The sequence below is a fragment of the Sminthopsis crassicaudata genome, chromosome 4 (assembly GCF_048593235.1).
Source record: "Sminthopsis crassicaudata isolate SCR6 chromosome 4, ASM4859323v1, whole genome shotgun sequence".
NCBI lineage: Eukaryota > Metazoa > Chordata > Mammalia > Dasyuromorphia > Dasyuridae > Sminthopsis > Sminthopsis crassicaudata.
Window position 1 is genome coordinate 75,792,610 of NC_133620.1, and position 7,452 is coordinate 75,800,061.

The 7,452-nt window shown below is 34.5% G+C and overlaps 1 long non-coding RNA gene across 1 annotated transcript in view; it reads left to right on the plus strand.

The window, feature by feature from the left end:
• The window catches only part of LOC141565506 (uncharacterized), a 64,137-nt gene extending 57,021 nt beyond the window's left edge, over nucleotides 1-7,116 (plus strand). Inside the window, exons 2-3 of the long non-coding RNA XR_012489041.1 lie at nucleotides 5,471-5,642; nucleotides 6,120-7,116. This is a non-coding gene — a long non-coding RNA (uncharacterized LOC141565506). The remainder of the gene's footprint in view (nucleotides 1-5,470; nucleotides 5,643-6,119) is intronic.
• The last annotated feature ends 336 nt before the right edge of the window (nucleotides 7,117-7,452 follow it).

The window sequence follows — 7,452 nt, forward strand, 5'->3', positions numbered from 1 at the left end:
ATGACTTCTATCAGCCAGAGCCTAGCAAAAAGACAGTCCTGACATCTATAAAAATGAAGGCCAAGTTCTGGCTTCCAAGAGAGAGTTATTATAATTATTCAGCATTTAGGTTCTTTTTTAAGAGTTATTATTCTTTCCATTTATATTGTTCCAATCATTATGTTATAATTTTATATATGGGAAGGTCATGGAAATGTAGCTGCAAAGTAATCAATCTAAATTACTCCTCTTTATGTAGTTAAAAAAAAAAAAAATCAGTGTTTGCTCTTAGTCCTCAGTAATGAGGCCTCCTGCTATTCAGGTGATCTTTAAGGTTTTATAGACTGATTTGTCAGTCAGTTTGTACCGGAGTTCAAGAACAGTCTTTTCTGAATGCTAAATGGCTAGGGCATATATGCTTGGCTCCTGGATAGATCTTCCCATGCATTTAGTTAGTCTTTGAACTTTGGTAGGTGCCTCCTACCTAAGGGAAGAGCAAAGGTACATTGGTTCTTTTAAGTTAAAGGTGATAATAATAATGTTTTAGCATGAAGCAGGAACTTTTACAAAGTTGTAAGAAAACAAAAATAAAAGCTGTTAAATTTCTGATATGCAAAATTTATGATGTTACAGGTAGCCATCCATCAAAGGAAACCATTATCTTTGGCATTCAATTAAAAAGTATAACAGAAAACTATGTTGAATATGAAAGTTTTTTCTACTTTGGTTATTGGTTCTCCTTTTGAGAAAAATGAGTCTCTCAGAATGGGAGCTGAACTTGCATGGGGGCAGCTTCACTTTCATTTTGAAGATCTTCAGTTATATTAAACTATTTGACAGTTTGTGGCTTTTTAAAAAACTGAATGGAAAGCATATGTACTTTGAAGATTCATATCGAGGAAATAAGAATAATATAACAATTACAAAATATGAGAGTGAGATAAAATTATTATTAAAACTATTATAAGATTATCATTAAATAAATTATTATGAGTCCTAATAATATTGTTTTGATTTTTCACAGGTAAAATATTATGCATTAATAAAACCTTGAATATGATATAGTCTCAGCAGTTAAAAATATGACCTCAGATAATGAGAGTCATCTAGGACAGTCTTTGGGGATTTTATATTCTCCTGGGGACATATAGCAAGTAAATATAGATAATTTGAGAGAAAGGATGAAGAGAGTGCTAAAACCTATAGGCTTTCCATGGAAAATGGAGTATTAAATGGGCTTTGACAAATTAGGGCTTTTAGAGGTATGGAGAAAGATAGGAGTATATTCTAGGCAAGGAGCACAGCCTAAGCAAAGGTATAGAAGCAGGAAAGGAAGCTGGAGCTCAAGGAAGAGCAAGCAGACTGTTGAGCTCCAAATGGAGATGCAAACTGGAATATGTCAAATTTAGGAGTTTGTTTTAATTTAATCCGAGAGGCATATGGTATCCTTGACTCTAGAGAAGAAGAGTTGATATTGTCCGACACTTTTTTTGGAAGATTATTTTGGCAGCTGGGTAGATTATGGATCTGAGAGTGAGAAACTGACTGGAAAGTGGAAATCTTAATGAGAAGGCTGTTGTGATAGTTTAAATTTAGAGGAGAAATGATAATGTCTGAACTAGGCTAGCTATCATATGAATGGGATATTGAAGGTGCCATAATTTCTCCATAATCCTCAGTGAACTAGTGCAGGGTGTGGTATAATGGGTCAATTATCCCTCTTCATTTTGGAGAAAAAAAGTTAATCCCTCCTTGCCTAGATGTTGAGTCATTTGGGACTTTCAATCAATTAAATTCCTTATCTCGTTTTTTTTAAGCATCATATTCTATACTTTTGTAATTTACCATTTAAACCTAAAGATAGCACTTAACAGATCTCTATATTTTGGTAAATTTTGACTCATTATACAAAGCTTTCCAGCTCTTTTGGGAATCTGATGATATTATCCAAATAATGCAGTTGTTTTTAGCTTGAGGTCTAAAATTTACTTTCTTGGAGATTTAATCACAACCCTCTAGATATTCCTCTGTTCTCTCTTATTCTCATCACATATGGCAGACGTTTTCTGCCCCAGATGTTCTCAAGAATGTTTTTTTCCAAAACTTCTGGATTATGTGTGTTTTCAATCCACATAAAAAGCTTTACACTGCATCTTTTCATCACTTTTTTGGTTACTTGCAATTCTGCTGTTTTTAAGAGTGTGTTATTCCAGATCTACACTCAGATGACAGCCATAAGGATATCATGAAATACTTCATTAAATATCCTCTTAAAACCCTGATGAAATGTTTTTCTAGAATTTCTAAGATATACCAGTCTAGTAAACATTTCCAAAAAAGGACAGGAAATAGGTTTACCGTGATTTAGAACTTTGGCTTTTGAAATTTTTAATCTATCTTTTTCTGATGACTACATGTCAAAGCTGTCTTTTCATCAAAAATACAGCATCTTTTTTGGATCCAAAATTAAGCTTGAGAGTACTTAGTGGCTAATCAGTTTTTTTGTTTTTTGTTTTTTTTTTCAAATTCTGGGAGAAGTCTATCTTCTGTTAAGCTGTTCTAGAAGCTACTTCCTCAACATGTCTCATCATCTCTGGTCCAATAACTAGTGTTTGTCTACTGAAATAAAGCTCAGCATGCTTCTTAGCATGCATTCCCATTACTACCTATTCTAAATTTATTATGTGATTTATTTGTCCCCCTAGCCTCTTGCTTTTCATTTTTTCTTGTCAACACTTAGCAATTTAGCTTGACAACTCAATCTGTTTTGCTAAGAAGACTTCTTAATTTTATTTTTAGTCCTTTTCTCACATAACACAATAGTTTAAAAATAATTATATGTTAATTCATTATAGAATGTGGTGTATAATACAAAGCACCAATCTTTCATTCTGTCAAACTGATAAACCCAAAGTAAAATTTTTCATCTTTAACTCTTTACTCAATAAAGGAAACCATAAAATTTAAAAAGATAAGAGAAATTTTTAGTAAAAGAAAGAGTAATACAAATCAATAATGAGAATGTCTTTATGACAATTGCATTTAGTTTAAGCCAAAAAGCATTTTTTAAGTATTTAATATTCAAAGAACTGTGTTGTGTTCCAAGGAATTTGGTAAGATAGAAGGATAAGAGGTTCTTCCCTAGTTTTCAACAAGTTAAAGATAATGCTATAAAAATTTGAATTTTTATAAAGTACTCTTCCTTCCATGAATTTTAAACTACTCATAGGTAGTATGATGTAGTAGACAAAGCACAGGAAACCCTGGTTTGAATCTTTTCTACTTGTAACCAGTTTTCACCTGAGAAATTTTTGTGTGACCTAGGAGTATATAAGTATATACATATGTTTGGAAATCAAACATTTACTGACGATAAATCATAATTTCATGACACTCATTCAGTTATAAGACCCCAAGAGGGGTCATGAACCATAATTTAAGAAGCTTGTTTATAGACGAAGACATGGAAGTCTGGAGAAATTAAATGATTTATCAAGGTGACATAGTTACTAAAGTAACAAAGGCAGAGCTCATACCCAGACCTTTAGATTACAAATCTATCTTCCTTTCCAGTATGCCACAAAACTAAATCCTCATATTTATTCTGACAATTATACAGTGATTGGCAAAAACTTTTATGATGCTAGCATAAGAAGGAATAAATTTTTAAGTTTAGGTAGCAAACTGAATGCTCCTTGGCGCAAGTGTCAAAAGATAGGCTTGCATCATGTTTTCTAGGTGACTAATCTAGGGTTGGGCTGGTCTTGGGGAAGGAAATGAGTATCAAAGCCAAGAAATGGCAATTCATTAGAAACAGAATTCATTAGAAGGGGGAAAAAAGAGAGGAGAAAGTTACAGTAGCAGCATCAGATGGAAAATAATTTGCTTGTATTGCTTTCCCAAGACGAAGGGGAAGATTGTGGAAAGACAAAGTTGGGGGACTGAAAACAATCTAGACTGGTAATGACAGATTAGGAAATGTAAAGACTCTCCAGAAACCACAGATGTATTCATATTCTTCTAACATCTAGTTGTGTAGGACAAAAAACCAAGACCACGCATGATTTAAGACCACAATTTTATCATTCAAATAATCATTAAGTCTGAACAGATTTGTCTATTTTCCACAAATAATTTTATAGAACTTTTTAGTTTTTCTCCCCTCATTCCAAGTTTATGAGAATTCTTATTTGTTACTTAAATGGATACTTACCTAAGCAACATTGATATTCCCACCAATCTTTCCATCCTCTTTTCATCTCTATCCATTCATACCTTCTCATTCTATGTAATTCTCATTCCTTTCTTCTTCTAAGATGTTATAACAATCCTACCTGATGTTTTAGAGAGCCTCCTTCTTGGGTAGATACCAATGGAACATCCTACCTGTTGACTTTCCTTTCTTTTTTCTAGGTAACCAGGTAGATTTGATATTTCTTACAGTTTTAAAATTATTTCAGAAACTATTGCAAAGCCATTTTGTGCAGATTATAGAATTTCTTGGTCTCCTGAACAGAAACCAAAAATCACTGATTGTAAAAATTCTGAATCATAAGATTTATTTAAATTGACCAGAATTCAAAAGAAAAAAATAATTTTTCTGCTACCAAAATGATGATTGGGAGCATTGTATTAACAATTAAGAATCAAAAATCAAGAAAGACATGAGTGAATGGATGGGGAGTTTTTAAAGAATAATTAAATACTGTAGGATCTTCTAAACGTCTGTCAAATGTATCAGACTATAGAAAAGAGATTGGATTAGAGATAGGTTTGGAAACCTAAATAAATAAACAGTGTTTTGCTTAACCAGTTTTTCAAGTGTTTGCCACTTCATATGTGTAGGTATTTCCTATAGTGATGTAGGATGTAATTTTTTTTTTTTTTTTGTAATTTAATAGATGGTCTTTGAGAATTGCTATAGGTAAACAACTCATTGTCCCACAATTAACTTGGTGATGTTTCTCTGAACTTTGACTTTCTTATTGACAAGAGTGATGTGGTATATCTTTGGATCCATATTCAAAGCCTCTTCAATTTGGTAGACCTTGCCAGACTTCTACTGGTCATGGTCTTCAAAAATCTAGCTTCACCTCTATGTCACAATATTTCAAGGTCATACCCCATCTAGGGTGTCCTTCTAAGTCCCACTTACCAATCATCATAAGTATTCTGCAACATATTAGCAGGGCATGAGTAGACATGCCCACATTCCAAGGTTTGGTTCCCCTCAGATGCCTCCAAACAAAGGCCTAGATTAATTCTGCTGACAATTCCTAGTTGGGCTATGATTCAACCATTGCCAGCTAGCTAGAAGTCTCTGCTGGTTTAAAGAGGCAGTTTTGTAGGCTGCCCTTTGGATTGATCTCCCTATCTTGCTTCTCCCCTGATGACTTCAGTCTGGATGGGGAGGCTGATTCTAAGACTCCATATCACTCCTAGGATCTAAAACACAGCTTCTGCTTTCTTGTGCTCTTACTCTTTGTTTCAGGTTGTGCTGTCACCCCTATGGACAAGTCCCTTTCTCTGTCTGTCCTGAATTTGTGACCCAGCTCTGCATTGTGAGTGATGGAGCTACTGGTTGGCACCTATTCCTGTTCCCTGCATAATACCAAGTTGCTGTTCTCTATTGGATCTGGGACTTACCTTGCCTTAGTGCACAGGTACAAGCCCTCATTCAGTCCCTTCTTTGGTATACTTTACATGATATCCTCTTGATTAGGCACCACTTTAGAATATGCAGAGCTCTCTATCATTGTATGCTGAGCTGGGCCTGAAAAAAAAAAAAAAAAAAGATTTTTTAAAACCTGGATTTCTTAATTGGAATTCATTCTGATACATTTTCTAAATTTCTGTGGAAAACTGAGGGGAAGCTGGACTGTAATATTTCCTCTTACTTTTCTATCTTGGTTGTTCTCTTAGAGATATTTTAGAATTTTTAATGTCATTCAATGTATTAATTATTCAACTCACTGCTCTGTGTAATATGCAGACTTGATAAATACATCATCTGTGTCTTCATCTTTTAATTTATTATTTTTTAAAATTGTTTTTAATTGTATCTGACTCTTCATAATTCCATTTGGGATTTTCTTGGCAAAGATACTGAAATCATTTGCCATTTTCTTCTCCTTTTACAGATGAAGAAACTGAGGCAAACAGAGTTAAGTGACTTGCCCAGCATCACCCAGCTATGTGAATGTCCAAAGCCAGATTTGAATTCAGGGAGAAGACTCTTCCTGATTTCAAGCCTGGCATTTTATCCACTGTACCATCCAAGGACTTGGCCTTCATCTTAGTAATTGGTAAAAGAGGCCTGATGACAGAGTTCTAGTATCTACCACTGGGGTCTTCCCTTTAAGTAGAGTCCAATTCCTTTTTCTTGTAATGTTAGAGATGTCATTCAATAGAAAAAGATTAGTCTTAATTTATCTTCAGATCACACAGCAAGGCAGCAAATCTTTTACATCTTAGCATGTTAAGAGCAAGCCATAACTTTCTGATATAAAATAAATAAAAATAAACTCAAAATGCTAATAATGCCTTGCTCAAAATAAATCATATACAGAGGAAAAATACTCTGATAGTGCTATTACCCAGCCAGTTCTGCTTTACATCAATCAATTAGCAAGAATGTAAGTGTCTACACAGCTTAAGGCACTGCATATATGACAAAACAATACCTATTTTATAAAGATATTAGTCTAGGTGGAGGTCACAATGTGGATATAAATAGACATATTTGAAATTGATACAAGACACTTTTGAAGGGGGAGATTCTTGGAAGCTTGAGAGAAATAGGAAGATCGCATGTAGAACATGATGCTTGAACTGAGCCTCGAAGGAAACTAGGAATTTTAACAGAAAGAGTTAAAGAGAGGACTTAATTCTAGGCATGGAGGATATAACCCAGGCAAAGACATGGAGCTGGGAGATGGTGTACCATGAAATAATAATTTTTGAAGCTCAAATAATTTATCTGTAGCTTCTAGATCTCTAGATTTCTTCCCCTAGTAGGTTAATTGTTATCTGCTGCTCTGGTGGTTTCCAGAATTCAGACACCAGTACCTGGAATTGTTATCTCTTCTTGTGAATGGATAATGGTGATTCAAGGAGACTGGGAAGCAGTTTCTGTTCTCTGACTTCCTTACTTAGAGGCCTTTGCTTTGTCTTACCTCTTTCCTCTTCCCTCTGCCTCCAATTTATTTTCCCAGTTCACAAGCAACACCTGTGTCAGTAAAGGTTGCTTTGCAACTCCTTCAGATGTTCAACAGTTGTGGAAGCTCTCGGGGAATTGATTTGCCCCTTATAGTGCATTTAGGTATAGTCCTTAACAATTCCCCATTTCTTGTTTTAAAGGTGATTATTTTCCCCCCATAGCATGGTCAGTAAGTTTCTGCATGCTAGGGAGTGCAAACAGCACTATAGCAGGTGTTGAATCTTGTGAAAAATCATGGAGGCAAACTTTCAAAT